The sequence below is a fragment of the Siphateles boraxobius genome, unplaced genomic scaffold (assembly GCF_051911475.1).
Source record: "Siphateles boraxobius isolate OS27281-9 unplaced genomic scaffold, OSU_SipBor_1 77, whole genome shotgun sequence".
NCBI lineage: Eukaryota > Metazoa > Chordata > Actinopteri > Cypriniformes > Leuciscidae > Siphateles > Siphateles boraxobius.
In genome coordinates, this window is record NW_027509205.1 from 16,458,187 (window position 1) to 16,474,680 (window position 16,494).

The 16,494-nt window shown below is 39.0% G+C and overlaps 1 long non-coding RNA gene across 1 annotated transcript in view; it reads left to right on the forward strand.

Annotated features, from left to right (window-relative positions):
* LOC143725715 (uncharacterized) overlaps positions 1–13,141 on the forward strand; it is a 42,651-nt gene extending 29,510 nt beyond the window's left edge. Inside the window, exon 3 of the long non-coding RNA XR_013198312.1 lies at positions 12,771–13,141. This is a non-coding gene — a long non-coding RNA (uncharacterized LOC143725715). The remainder of the gene's footprint in view (positions 1–12,770) is intronic.
* The last annotated feature ends 3,353 nt before the right edge of the window (positions 13,142–16,494 follow it).

The window sequence follows — 16,494 nt, forward strand, 5'->3', positions numbered from 1 at the left end:
ATATCTCTCACATACTTGTCTGATGCCTGCAATGTCTTTTCAGGGTTATGCTTTGATTCCTGCAGTCTCAGTAGGCCGACACACATTCAGCTGAAGTAAACAGCACTCTTCATTTGCTGACTCACAGAAACTTGAAACTAGAATACTTGGCCATGAAGCTGAAAAGCAGATGCTAAATGCCTATCATTTTTCAATGATTCCTACAATTATTTGTCTCTAACACTAAGGCTAACTGGTAGCTCAGTTTGTGTAATAAAGAGGTGAAATAAATGTATTATATATTTCATGAATAGTTAATGGAGATATTTAGCATTTTAAAGAACCGAGGAGACACCTCTTTTCCAAAACATTAGTTGTCTGATCATGTTCTCGTTTTGAACACAAGATGGCAGTGTACTTTTAGGAAACAGGAAAGAGCTGCGGTGTAGCTGTGCATTGTCCTGTACGATTTTTCTTTGAATATTACTACTTATAAAAATATAATGTTCTTTTTTATTATTGAATGATAGTACAGTTAGGTTTAATCACACAAACCTTTTAAAAAAAAAAACATTTCTTTATTGACACTATAAAGTGAATGCCCATACATTTTCAAATAGAGTTTTGTAACATGTCACTATCTTTCTGATGTAAATTGTAAAGACACTGATACACAAGTAAAACTCACTTTATTTTTCTATATAGCCTGAGTAATAGCTTGGATCAGCCAGGCATGTTATTTTTCATATTCGAGGCATTATTAAATGCATGAATATTTATCGCAGAAGTTTCTCGAGGAATTTGGCACATACAACACATAGAAACTGAGCTGGTCTCATGGTGATATTAGGAGGTCAGAAGTCAAAGTAATACATTCTAAATGAAGTGCTGACTCACATGCCTTTGATGTTAAGGATTTAGGGCTTAAGTGAATATTTCACTATTTTAATATCTTTACACTGTCCATTGCACTGCCGGCACATTTTGGAGTCCTCTAAATCAGCTTCAAAATTATCAAATGATTTAACCACTGATAAAACATCACCTTGAATGGACATGCTGTAAACTTCACAGGTACTGGACTGATCATTTTGACTGAAAAAGGAGATTGTTTCAAACACGATTGCATTTTGGAGGTTATTTCAGAACCCTCCTTGAATGAACGCCAGTCTATCTCCTTATTTATAGTTCTTGCAAAGAGATGGTTTCTTCAGAGGTGGAAACTGGACGTGGTTTTAACATTTGATGTGTGGTTAAGCGAGCTGGTGAACATTACATATAGAGAGAAGACAATGTAATTTATTACAAACAATGATTGATTGATTGATTTAAAAAAAAAATTGAAAGCCTATTTAACCACCTGGGGAATATGATCACTTCATACTGGCTTGTGCGCTGTTTTGTGTTTTTGTAAATGTATTTTAATTTGTTAACATATCATGTAAAACGTTTCCATCTATTTCTGTATATTCTATCGTACCATACTGTTTTTCCCCTTTTTTGGACCCCACATTTGTTAGAAAGTGTTAGAAAACGAAATAAAGCTTGCATTGTCACTTTGATTGTGCATGTATAATGACATTAGAACCAGTTTGCCCTGCAAGGAAGGTAGTCGTAGCCATGCACTGCAAACAAGATGGCCACCCTCAGCCTGTAATTGCATGCAGGCAGTAAATGAGGCAGCCCAATAAAGGTGCTGAGATTGTTTTAACAGAGTGAGCCTGGCTGAAATGCGTGGAAGGCTGCGTGAGAGGCAGGCAGGAAGGGGGGAAGGGCAGAGGCGTGTGATTGATGGCACACAGACAGTGTGTTACCGACCTTGCTTGATGACGAGTCTCCCTCAGGCCCATGACACTCCTAACCTCTCTCCTCCTCCCAGGCGCTTCATGTCAAGTGTTTCTGAGGAGATCAATGAGAAGATCTGGTGCAGGCCAGACTTATGTTGGCCAGTCATTTCATCATCTCATTACTAACCTGGTCAGGGATTCCTCATGCTTGTTGTATAGATACTGCAGTGCAAAACCTGAAGAATGACGCCTATTGAGTTTTTGTGGTAATTTGAATTGTTTTCTACCAATCAGCCCTTTGTAACCTGTTTTAACATGAATCTACCATGTTTTGATGGGTAGGCTACTATCAGCTGGCAAGTCAGTGAACATGTTTGGTGTACTCAATCTCTGAACCGAACAGAATTTATCGTAACTTTATGATGCTTATAGTGCAAATTCATTATAATAATAATCATTAAAATGCGTTCTGCTCATCAAAGAATCCTGAAAAAATGTGTCACAGTTCCACACAAAAATATTAAGCACACCTGTTTTCAACTTTGATAACAATAAATGTTTCTTAAGCAGCAAATCAGCACATTAGAATGATTTCTGAAGGATCATGTGACACTAAAGACTGGGGTAATGATGCTGAAAATTCAGTTTTGCCATCACAGCTATAATATTTATATATATTGCATTTTAAAATATATTAAAATAAAAAATTAAATTCCTTCAGATTTTAAATTGTAAGAATATTTCACAATATTACTGATTTTACTGTATTTCTCATCAAATAAATGCAGCCCTGATGAGTGTAAGAGACATTTACATTTAAGAACATTTTAAACTCTAATCTCACACACCCAAAATTTTCGAAAGATTTATTTTAGTGTTGTCAAATCAATTAATCACGATTAATCGCATCTAACATGAAAGTTTTTGTTTACACAATATATGCGTGTATATATATTATTATATATATTATATATTTGTGTGTGTGTGCGCATGTCTGTGTATATTTGTATACACACACAGAGAGATATATAAAAATATATATAAATATAATAATATACACGCACATATTATGTGAACAAAAACTTTCATGTTAGATGCGATTAATCGATTTTGCACAAATGAGTTTGATACAATGTTATGATGGTGTTCTGCTTTAAAAATTCCTTTATTGATTAAAAAATAGATGCATGATAAAATATGTTTCTCAGAAAGAGAAGTGACATCTTCTGTCTTGTGTGACAGACTAGCGTCTGAATGAGTGCAGTGAATGCAGATGACATGCAGTAGCTTGCATTTGGTTGCAACATGAGTGAGCTGACAACGGGCTTTCTGGGGCGGGCCATTTTTCTTGGGAGGGTAGGTGTAAACGTAAGTAACAAATACCCACCACACCCTGAACATATAGTCCTTCCTGTTGGAAAGAGAGCATGTGGATACTACTGATGAAAAATATCTAAAGTGAATTATAGAAGGACAGGGAGAAGACAGGTAAAGTAAAATCTTAAAGTCAATCAAAGACCCCAGAAGGGTAAAAGACAAAGAGAGAGGGAAGTGTGTAAGTGACAGAGATGAAGAGACGGGGAGAGAGAGAGAGAGAGAGCTGGTGTGCCAGAGAGAAAGGGAGAAACATGAAGGGGGGCAGCAGTATTTAGTATGCACGGCCAAGCTGCCCCATCTGCTTAGCACAGCAGTCCCCATCGTATAACTGTCTGTAGGCCGTGGGCCGCATAAAGAATGTCTCCAATTTGATGTAATTCCGCAAAATTAATGACAGCTTTACCCGGGATGGGTCGTGAGGGAATGATTAGAGTTTGATCATCCATCTGATCGGTGGCCATGCCTGGCCCAAGCAGCACGTTGACGCATACTGGGTACACCCTCGCCAGGGACCCGCACGCACAGACCCACTGACAAACATGCACAAAGCCGATGCCAAACTGGCAGGCTTTAGCCTCTCATTCGGCTCCTTTAAATGAGGTTTGCAAACATACTTCCGTACAAACACACCGCTATGGCAGGAGGAATATCTCTTGTGTGCAGTGGCTGGGCTGACCTCAGTTTTAATGCTGCTCCAGGCAGACCTGCGCTGTATTTCAAAGCAAAGGGGTCCAACCGGCATCTAATTTACTGAAGTCTGAGGTCGCATTGTGGTATTTTACAAGAGAGCTTTACTGTGGCCATGATTGGAATTGGGTATGAGTTTAAGAGAGATGGGGGCGGATTGGGAATTGCAGAGGGGATTGATCCAGGCAATGGATAGAGGGAGTTAATTCCTGGATGTGTGATTTTCCTCCTTCCCTTTCGTTCCTGATCCTACCCATCCCCCACTCTCTCTCTCTCTGTCTTCCAGGGACCCTACTTTTACAAGCGAGCAGGGGCATTCCGTTTACTAGGGGGCCTGGTGCATCTCTCTGTGCTGGGGACATTAAAGGGGAAGCCGGAGTGTTATCAGTGCAGAGTGCAGGGCTTTAGATCAAGGTCTGTCGTCTGGCTCACACTGCTCTTCTGGGTTTGTGGTGTTGTGTGGTGTACTCACTGGGTAATTTAAGTAAGCCCACAGATAAACAAGTGATTGATTACGGCGGTGTGTAAAGGACTAGCTGCCATGGTGGTTGGAGAAACGGCACAGATTGCACTGCAACAGACAACCATTGCTAATGCCCTATGCTTGAACACCAACTGTTGAGCAAACTAAATGCCTCAAAAGTGATGGCAGTAAGAGTGTAAGCAATTTGCTTTGAAAATGTAAAGGTGGCTTTTGTTCTTGGCGTATAATTGCTGAATGGAAAAGTTTTTTCACGGGATGGAACACAGCAAAATTAATTTCCCATCTGACAAAGACTCTGGGTTTCAACCAAGCTGGAAAAGCATGACTGCCAGGTACCTGCATTAAAGGCAGAGTGCCAATGCACTTTTAAGCGATGGCTCCAGCGCAGATTTTCCTAACAACGTTTCGATTTCCGAAGTGCTGTCCAGAAAAATAATTGCATGTGAAAGAAACGAAGATCGACAAAATAGGGATAAGAGAATTTTTTTCATGTGGTTGGATGGAATTGATTCACATAAGCTCGTTAGAAAAATACATTGTTCTGTTTGCTTTAATGACTTCATCATGTTTTCAAAATGTGTCTTTTTTTTCTTCTGTTTTTATGTCATTACATTTGGCTTGATTTGTGTTTGATTTGGCTTGATATCTGTATGCTTTTTTCTGAATACATTTGCATTCAGTAGTTGTCATTTACCCCTTGTATAAGTTTACACATGCACCCACCCTCAGTACCCTTCTCTCTCTCTCTCTCTCTCTCTCTCTCTCTCTCTCTCTCTTTCTTTCAGTTTCTTTCTCCACCTCCACTTTTTTATATTTTTGGCTGAGCTGGAGACCTTTCTCTGTGCTGTGACCTTTAGGTTTTAAATGAAGCCCCTCTGCGGCTTGTCTCTCTTCATAGACCGCCAGTTACGAGCCTTGGGAGGACCGCAAAAAAATAACGATTCAGATGAAATGGCCCCTTTAAAAAGCTCTTCCAAATTCCTTTTACATTTTTCCTCCCTGTCCTACTGCCTTCCCCTTTTTTTCTGTCCGCATTAATATTCACACTAATGAGGAACATCCTAAAGAGCAAGCTTTGGAAAATCTCAGCCAGACAAAACAGGCCTTAAATAGGTATTTGTACACACAAATAAGCAACTACACATACACGCAACATGCACGAAACATACTAATACAGTGAATCCTCATTAATGATGGATTTGAAACAAATGTCAAATGATTTATAGGAATTCGGAGAGCCTGATTTATGATTATGTTTGCCAAGGATATAACTGTTTTTTCCCCCATTTAATCACCCTTTACCCTCTATAAGGGTCAATCATTAAGGCTTTATTTTAAATGCATACATTGGCAAAATGGAAAATATTCCTTTTATCCAAGACATGGGCTGTGTTTGGAATAACATGGAAGCAGTTTGAGCCTTCTGCTTTAAGTTCTGTGTACTAACTATTCATCATGTATCGTAAGACAGATTTGAAACATGGGGAAAGACAGATTGAACTGTTATACTTTTATTGTGTATTATTTGTGCTATATTCTTTTAAATAAAAATATACTATTTCTATAATATTAAATATTTTATAACATTATATTTCAATTTTTTTCATTTTTTCTTGGTTTTGATGATCTATAATGAGGCTTCTTTGCCTTTTAGACTTTTATGTAAACACAGAATTTGTTTGTGAAATGAGTTTAAAACAAATTGAAAGTTTACTGCAACTGCTACCAGGTGGTCTTGGACGGAGAAAAAGCAGCATTGACATGTTAATGCATTTGCATTTCTGATGTTAACAAACTGTATTTGTGGTATGGTGTGAAGATGCCCCGCCAGTACAATATAATGTTAACACACCTAGATAATAGAACCAGAGTGTGAGCACATTTCTTACGATATGACTCCTGTAAAATTTAATCAAGATTTTTATGAATTATTTTTAATGTCATGTTTGTTAACCAATAAATGGCTATACTAATACTTAATACTTAAAATACTTTTAATTCTGATAAAATTTTCAATTGTACAATTAAACATTATAATGTACAGAATTAAAAATAGATATTATTTAACAGTCTTATTAATTTTTAAAGATTAAGCTAAGTGAATGATTAAAGATTAACTTAGAAAAGTGAAATGAGCATGCACATTATCAATTAAATATCCAATTTCAACAGATACCGATACATTTAAATCTCTAATATCGGCTGACAACCATGGTATAACTGATATAGTGCATTATACTTCATATGTTTCTGTCTTTGGAGAAGTGGAAGTTTAGAAGCATTTCAGTCAGGCACATTTCACTGCCAACAGAACGATGCCTTATTAATTCTGCTATACACAAAGCAATCATCGTGAGTATGAACAGCACTCCTGTTTGTTACGGCATTAAGACCAGCAAGTACTTGTCCAGATTTTAAGGAAAATGAGAGCAAGCATGGAGGCCAAACACATTTGTGAATGCCTTGGGTGAACTCCAGGATTCAGTTTTACACCCGACAGAGATCAGTGGGGTTCCTAATGGGAGCCAGGTAATCAGCAGGGCACACTTACAGATCTACTTGATGTACAGAGTGAACACACACATAGCTGCTTGCAGTGTTTGTGTGGCTAAATACAAACAAACAAGCTTGTTTCTCACACATGCACACCTGTGTTATCCAGGTTAAGTTGATCCTCCAAGTAATGACTTTCAACATATCCCACATGTTTAAATGTACATCAAGGACATTAAACTGATTTAATAACTGAACTGCATTTCAATGCACTGTTAACTGTTGCTGGTCAGCAACGAAGCAATGGCCACCATGTACAACATCAGTGTTGAGAGTTTTGCTCTGGAAGACATTAACACTCCACTTTACTGCATTAGGAAGATTGTTGGGTTTGAGCACTTTAAAAGCACACATTTTCCGTTTTCAGATTCCTTCTCGTAAAATTCCCACCACCTCTCTAGACACCCAGAACGGAAAAAGAGTGATGGAAAATTTCAGGGAGTTTGAGCCTAGGAAAGAGATGAAAACAGAAAGGTGTTGATTCTGCAATTACAAAACGTAAAAAAGAAAAGAAAAAGACCAACCCTGCAGGGTTTTGAAAGCATTTAGGCTACTACAATTACACTGAGCGCATTTTCATCATGCTAAAGCTAAATGTACTCATAGACCTAGACTAATAAAGGAGCCCCTGGGAAAATAAACATAGATAGATAGATAGATAGATAGATAGATAGATAGATAGATAGATAGATAGATAGATAGATAGATAGATAGATAGATAGATAGATAGATAGATAGATAGATAGATAGATAGATAGATAGATTGGAAGAGTCGTGTGGAAAATGAGTGTGACTGGACCTCAATCCTCTGTAAAACCTCAGTGTATGATTTCTGGTTATGATGAGGTAAGGAAGCATCATTCTACACTGAGGTCCTCAAACAGTCACTGTGGCAAAGAAAATAGGGATGGAGTTGAGTAGAGAAGAGAGGAGCATTAACATTCGTGTAACGTTCTTGTAGCTCAAGCAGTAGAGCATGGTGCTAGCAACGAAAAGGTTATGGGTTCTATTCCCAGGGAATGTCATTTTGGAAATGTAATAAATTATAAATGTAAAAAATAAGTAGGAAGGTATGTATGCAGAGAGAAATGAATGTAAGTGAAAGAATGGAAACTGAATGTGAGAGGTGCTTTACTGCGGGTAAATCTAACACTGCTTCTGCAGTGCCATGACTGTTGGAATTCAGCATGGTGATATAATATAAACAAATATATGTGGACATCTGCATTCATAAAAATTTGGAGAGAGAAAAAAAAGAAGGGATAAAAAAGCACCAACTTGTGCACGTGAATGATTTGTAGGAGAAATGGAAATTCTCCAGCGGCATTCAGTAAGGCACTGCCAACACATAAACAATACCTCACCAATTCAGGAAGAAATGTTGGTTCCACTGACACATAAAAAGAGCAGTTTGCCATGGAGACATAAACAGTGAGCACATAAAGATTTAGCCACATAAACTCTGCACTTAATGTCTGTCGTGTTTACGGTGAAATCGGACATTTCATCAAATTCATTGTCACAATTAAAAGAGTGTCCAAATGAATGCCACATTTGGGTAATCTGTGTTTTTTTGATGATGTTCTACTGGTGAAGAATGCTTAAATGGACAATTAAAAACAAACACCAGTCGTTACAATAACTGAAAAGAATTATAGTGTTGAAACCATAATAGGACAAATTCATGTTTTTTTCAGAACCTAAGAATTTAATAGTATTGCAAAATTAATCAAAATAATGCTATGCATTAAACAATAAGACAGAAGAGATTCACTGATGATTAAATCCAAGAATCAAGGATGACACTCAAGCCACTATTCCATATTCAGCAGCAAGTATTTCGGTATAAGTTTAAGTCCCCTAAATTTCACTATAAAACTATGTTGATTGAACTGTAAATCTCCCTGAGGAGTCCAATGAATGTAAAAGTGATTTATATCAGCAAAATCAAAGTCAGTTTGGCCAGGCGTCCACTTAATTTCTGTGAGATTTCAGTGAATACGCCATGTAATTCATGCAGAGCGAAAGACCCTCCCTTTGAAGGCATTCCTTTGCTCTGAACACACCCCGCCATTGTCAAAGAGCTGCAGCCTGGCCACCTCACAGAATGTTCTAGTTCGGGTTCAGTGGAGCTCAGAGCCTGAAGGAACCAGGACGACACCAATTCTCGCTCCTCAGCCTGCAATGCGGTGGCTCCGCTTGTCACAGACAAATATACGTTAGCCTGGTGCCTTCTCTCAGATGCATATATACAGACACACTCACCCTCCCTCTCCTTATCACAGAAATAAGCATTTTTACAGAGTTTTAGCTATAAAAAGGCAGGAGCAGATAGGCCATAAATCTGGTCATAAAAATGTTAAGTTGTCAGAGGTGCCATCAGCTATCAATCGTGCGGTGGGAGGCTGGTGGAGGGGAAATCGGTGATAAAAAACAGCATTTTAGGGAAATTATGTCTAGTCTTCCATTTGCAAAGTGCTGCAGTCGTATCCCGCCTGAATCTTAATCACGGGCTCCGGTGCGGGTGGGTAGGAGAGGTGTGTGTGTGTGTGAGTGTGTGTGTGTGTGTGTGTGTGTGTGTGTGTGTGTGTGTGTGTGTGTGTGTGTGTGTGTGTGTGTGTGTGGTGCAGGAGACTCAGGGAGGGTGGGCCGGTGCCTGAGGTGGAGTTGGAGATGGGGAGAAAGAAATTATACAACTAGCATAAATCTCCTCTACAGTCTCCCAGCCCAACACACACACACACATACACGGCCTCTCTCATCATCATCTCTCTATCTCCCACTTCATCGCATCTTTCCCTTCCTCTCTCACCTCATTTGCACTCCTCCTCCCCTTTTCTTTACCGGTTCTCCCTACATCTAATCTCTTTATCATTTTCTCTATCTATCAGTTATTTTCATCTCCACTGAGATTCGTTTCCTTCCTTGTTCCATATTTTGGCTGTTTTGATGCCTCCTTTGGTGTGTGTGTGTGTGTGTGTGTGCGTGCGTGCGCGCGCGCGCGTGCGTGTGCGTGTGTGTGCGTGCGTGTGCGTGTGTGTGTGTGTGCGTGTGTGTGTGTGTGTGAGTAAGAATATTTCCTCTTAGGTACCATTTATTATGTATTCTGTCACAAGGTGGCATTTGTGATGGGGCTCGGGATTGCATGTTCATTTATTGCCACTGAATTGTAACAGCATAGATAGATTGACAGATGCGGGGTAAAAAGCACCCCGGTCTTTCCAGCGTTTCCTGTTCGTTCCTCACTGCTCATTTTTCTCATTGCTAGCCTGTTAGGCAGAGCGCCACTCACTGACTTGATGAATGCCCAAATTGTCAGATCTGCGGCGCCGTTTTTTAATTGAAGGTAATTTTGTTAATTAATTTGAAATGGCTCCAGAGTGCTTACAAGGTGAGTGATGCCCCTTCAAAAAAGACACAAACATTAAAGACATATGAGACACATTTACGTTTTGCACCATTTGAACCTCAAAAAGGCAAATAGGCATACTTTTTGGGGGTTGGCATAAGAAACAATGCTGGGGTTGGCATAAGAAGAGTATTAAAAACTTTTCAAAAAAGTGATAGTAGGAATCTAAAATCAGTCAGTAATCGATTTTAAAAGGTGCTGCAACAGTAATACAAGACTTTTCACCATTTGCAAACAATTCAGGATCTCAGAATATCACATCATCAGGGTAATTTTTTGTATTGTTTGTCATGAGTTCTTAGTATTCAGACATATTACTAATTTGAAATACTGTGTAGCAGGGAAGCACACATTTTCGTCCTGTTCTAGTTTCCTCAGTCAGATGAGAAAAGTACTTGATGTCTCAGGTGTTGTGCTGCCACCTATAGTCTCACTATAGGACTGCAGGCTGAAATCAGTTGCCTGAATATTCTAAATGATGAATTATGAAAAACAGTGTTACTTAATTAAAAGTGAACAGATTCTCGCTGAAAGTGAATGTATTGTGAGCTATAATGTTATTGGTATGGTGCTTTTATTAGGCCAAAATACATTTATTAAATTTGATACATTCATTTGTCTTTGCATTAATGGTGTTTGTTCTTGAGGAGTAGTGATGTGAAAGAGTAGTCCCCGAAAGTGTCACTTCACATACATCCTTTGTGCCACTAACGATTGAATCAAACTATACACACATAAATATAACTAATATCCATCACCTCTAATTGATTAAATATTTATTATTTATGAGTTAATACATTAGCTTTATTAGCACATGGCTAGCACAAATAAGCAAACTGTATCAATAATGGACTGAATTGCTTAAAAAAAGTAATCACAAACTTTTAAAATGTTTAAAAGAAATGAATGCAACAGCATTTCTGACATGCAGGAACATGAAAGGCTGAAGCATGAAATGCTGAACATTTTGCATGCAAACTAATTTGATTTAATTATAACTGTGGAGTAAAATAAAAGATTGTCAAACAGCTGACATGTCAACATTGCTGTAGAGCAATGGGACACCTCCCAACATTACACACTTTGAATGTCTGCTTTCTCTAACACACCGTATTTGGGTCTTTGAGTCTCTGCTAGCAAGCTGATGAGTCCGTTCAGTTATGTTTGACTATAGGAAGACATACAAAATGTGTATTGCTGGGGGTATTTCTAGAACAGGGTTGTTGAACAACTGCAGTGGAGGTTTTGGGCAAGGGCAGCGTACTGCGATACTTCATTATGCCGCCAGAGGGCGGTGAAACATTCACAAACCATATGAACACATCAATTCTGCAGAATACAGTTCCAGTGCAACTCTTTCAGTGTGTGTATATCTACAGGAATGTATTTTGAGACGTATATTTTACAGTTGTTAAATTGTAATTATTATTATTAATAGTTGTAGTAGTGAAAGTAATAGTTGTAATAAATGCAGAAGTTGTTGTAGTAGAAGGGGGGGTGGTAGTAATAATGGTAATATAAAATATTTATTTCTTCTGTTTATGAGTCTTAAAGTTTTGAATTCCTAGCTGGACACCGACATTTGTGAATGAAATGAGCCATGTTGCAAATAATACTCTTTTGTCTCTCAACTCTTTGAGACTATACCCATGGTTCATGTCAACTTATAGGCCTTTAACAAGGTATTACTCGCAACATTTTTCATTTAAGAGTTTGTGTTAAATAAAAAGGACTTTGTCGAGGCCATCTTACTGTAGCTATCCCAAACCGCGGCCGAATTACAAACTGCCAAAGCATTTGAGATGTCTTTGACTTTCCAAAATAAGCCCGTAAGCTGCAGCTCAATGACTCTGAAATGTCACACTATAATTTTTCCAGTCATAAAAATGTGAATGGATTTGTATTTCTTTTTAATGTTCAGGCAGTTTATCACTGATAATTATTAGAGGCAATAATTTAACAGTACATAGAAACTGTTAAGTTAACTCATCACGATGCCCTTTAAAATGCAAATGTCTGTGTTAAAAATACAAAGAGATTCATTGTGGCTTTATTTTCATTTTCAACCACGCTGTAAAAAGAAGAGTAAGTAGAGTGAACGGCTCACTTTAACTAGTGAAAGACTAGTTATGCAGTATGAAGAAAAAAACAATGTTTACCTCATTAAACAAGATGATTTACACACACCATTTATTCACATAAAAATTTCTGACCAACATTTCAAGAGAATGATGATATGTTGTGAATTATATGAGAGATTTTTACTCTCATATAATTGTACTCTCTCTCTCTCTGTGTGTGTGTGTGTGTGTGTGTGTGTGTGTGTGTGTGTGTGTGTGTGTGTGTGTGTGTGTGTGTGTGTGTGTGTGTGTGTGTGTTTGGTGTCTATGATCTTGGGTACGTGGTTTTAACTTGTTTTGTGGGTCTGTGTCACTTCTGGTTCCCCAGGCCTCCATACAAGCTTAGTCATAAAATGTTTTTTTTTATTTTTTAGGGCAACTGTGTTAAAAGGAACACCTGTAACTCGGTTCAGTGTTCTGGGCCGAGATGCCAATGGCATCTTTACAGCTCTTGGAATGAGGACACACACCTAAATAGACACTTTGTGTATACGAGCGAAGCAACGCACGGATACGCATTCCCCAGCCGGAGAGAGGCCATGATGTTTTAAAGTGTGCATGTGAATGGGCACCATTTTGGCTCAGTGTGTGTATGTGTGTTTGCACAGGCCTAGCACAGAGGGGGATGGGAGAGCACGTGAGAGCCCTGAGGATTCCTGCTAATGTTTTAGTCATTCGCTAGCCCCTGGGCTGGCAGACACGTTCAGTGCAAAAAGCATTTCACCATCCACAATGATTTACCATTTATTTGTGACCCTGGATGACAAAACCAGTCTTATGGGTCATTTTTTTTTAAATTGAGATTTATACATCATGAAAGCTGAATAAATAAGCTTTCCATTGATGTATGGTTTGTTAGGATAGGACAATATTTGACCGAGATACAACTATTTGAAAATCTGGAATCTGAGGGTGCAGAAAAATCGAAACATTGAGAAAATCGCCTTTAAAGTTGTCCATTTATGTTCGCGATCGTGCTGCATTCACTCACTAAAATAAATGTTTTATATATTTACGGTAGGAAATTTACAAAATATCTTCATGGAACATGATCTTTTGTTAATATCCTAATGATTTTTTGGCATAAAAGAAAAATTGATAATTTTGACCCATACAATGTACTGTTGGCTATTCCCACAAATATACCCGTGCTACTTAAGACTGGTTTTGTGATCCAGGGTCACATTTGGACTTCTGCACAGAGCTTTTGCACCTCCAGCAATGTCGCGTATTTACGCACAAGCGCACAACCTGACCTCTGCTCACCGTTGCACACACCCCCCTCTTCTTGAAATGACTTTCAGCTGATTCACCAGCAAAGTATCCGCCGCACAGTCATCTCACCTGCCCCGTCGTAGCACTCTAAATCACGTCCTCTTCAGATCACACCTAACTCATGCGGCGAGTGCTCTCTGGCCTCGCTAAAATCTGCTGCCCTGCTGACACCCAGCACATCTTCACCAGCTGGGCTCATCAATCCTACTGACAGCTGCCTGGTACTCTGCACAGACCTGGATGGCATCCAGAAAAGGAAACCAGTTTTTCTCTCTCTCTCTCTCTCTCTCTCTCTCTCTCTCTCTCTCTCTCTCTCTCTCTCTCTCTCTCTCTCTCTCTCTCTCTCGCTGACATGTCATCCACACCCTGCACAGAAAATACCCATCCTTGTGTAAGTGTCTGTGCATGACTCCATTCTGGTAAATATGGAGTGATATTTGACATTTGCCCCTAGAAGCGGTAGCAAAGTAATTTGTTGCACTTTTCTGTCACGCTAGGCCACAGCTGCGGAGAGTCTAAGAGTGGGAAAGGGGATGGCCATCAATGACAGGTCTGAGTGCTGTGGGTGGGACTGCCTGTGTGGCATGTGTGTTGAAAGCGATGGCCAGAGGCCTTCTGTCTTTTCAAAAAATATGGTGTTATTAGCCCCCGTCTGTCCATAAGAGACACACACGCACACTCGCGCAAACACAGCAGGCAAGCCATAATTAGCAGAGAAGCAGACAGACAGGATAATTGGTGGATGCTATATGTTCTCAGCTCTGGTTCAAGTAGGGCTTGCCTTAGAGTGTTTTACAACTCAAGAGGACAAATAGCTTGAGGAAGCAAAGTACGGACGGATTTATTGGTCACCTCTGAGTCTTTTGTTTTGAAAGGCAGACAATAAATCAGAATGTCAGCTTTAAAGAATGACTTTGACAATGTTTGACACTAATTTTTTTCTTTTGAAAAGTACATTTTTGTCAACATTGAAGATTTTTTTTAGCTGTTCTGTTTGCCATTTTTAAAACAATAAGTGTTCAAAAGCAGCAAGAAACACTAAAAGGGACTCGCACTGGCACCATAAGCGGCACTTCTGATGTGTTCTTGGAAAGGCATCAGTAGCAAAAGCGGTTTTGAGATCGTTCGATCTGTGCCACATGCATTAGAACATTCTGACCACTGTCAACAAAGTCAATGGAACACAAACACGAGACCACTAAATTCCTTCCAGTCTGTACTTTTCAACAATATTCAGTGCTTTTCAGCAGTAAGAATTTGCTTGTCTTTTCGACTGATGAAGGAAGAAAGCATGGGGGGAGGTGATGGTAGCTCAGAGGGAGGGAGAGAGAAAGAGAAGGGGAAAGAGAAGCCGTGGGGGATGCTGCGTTTGGACATGACATTGTAAAACCTGAAGGCCTTTTATGACTTTTAGTGCCAAGGAGAATATACCAAACAAGAAGATCTAAGCTTAACGTCGCAAACCTGTCTTTCTGCCTCTCTTTATCTGTCTGTCTCTCCGTTGATCTTTCTTTCTGACGGCATAACATTTTTTTAAGAATGGTGGATGATGTAATTAGTTTCATGTGGGTTTCAGGAACTGTTGGCATACAAACGTAGCAGCATGTTGTTTGAGACATGTTTACTGCCAAACATTATGTCTTCCTATAAAAGTGTTGTGTGATAAAAGAACACTGGTAACTGTGGGACAATGATTAACATCACAAGGATGAGAGAGGAGGTATGAAGTGAAACTGGATCTGATCCAGTTTTGAGTCTTGTGGGATTTTGAATGCCCTCATATTTTAGACCAAATCCATCTGTGGGGAAAAAAAACATCAGAATGCGGCAATGATGATATTAATGAACATCTCAACTATAGTGCTTTCACTGGAAGGTTGCTGTGGAAATCCACATTCCTGAATAATGGATTATTAAGGACTAGATGTAAATTATACTCAGATTTGGCTGGAATGAGTTTGCGTTTGCTTCCTGCTTGGCTGGCTCTTTCCTCCGGTTTCAGACTTGCTCGATCCAAAGGGCAGGACCTTGGTTTTGGCCATCGCTGCTGTCTGTTTACCATCCCTCCTCATAAACCGGCCTGCCGCGCCATCCAGCCACCCCTCAGGTACTCATTCAGCCTGCGGCGGGTCTCAGCCAGTCAGCACAGTAAACACCCAGATGTCATTACCTGAGAACAGCAAGCCATCAGGAAAAGCCATTAAGACAAGTGGACTGTACCGCATGGACCGACAGACGACTATATGTGGTGGAACTGGATTAAATCACGCTTTTGAGTGGTTACATTTGGACCAAAAACCCTTTGTATATTTAGAATACCTCTTCAAAGAAACACGTTCATGACAAATTGGTCTGTTGCAAACAATAAAAAAAAAAATCATCAGTAACAGCTTTAAAATAAGTTTTATTTACAGTAATTATTTACATGTTATTGAAATGTATAATAATACAGGCCCAATTCTATACGAGCTAAAATGATTTTCTGTATTCTGTTGCTTTGAAATTGTGGTGGTCCATTGGTTTGTCTACATGGGATTGAAGATGTATAAGCTTTTGTATTAGCCAGCTCATACGATATCATAAGCAAGCATTCATTTTCTCTTCTGGCATTTCAAGAAATTAAACAATAAAAAGTGCTTAAGCCTTGAACAAAACTGATTTGTTAAGATCAGTCACTAAATTCACAAAAAACGGTGATAATTCTGAAATGACATGAAAAAATAATTACTTATATCTACTGTGGGGCTTAATGGAGTTAATAGGTACAACAAAAACTGCTAATTTACAAAAAGAAAAGAAAACAGTGTTTACATAAAATATTAA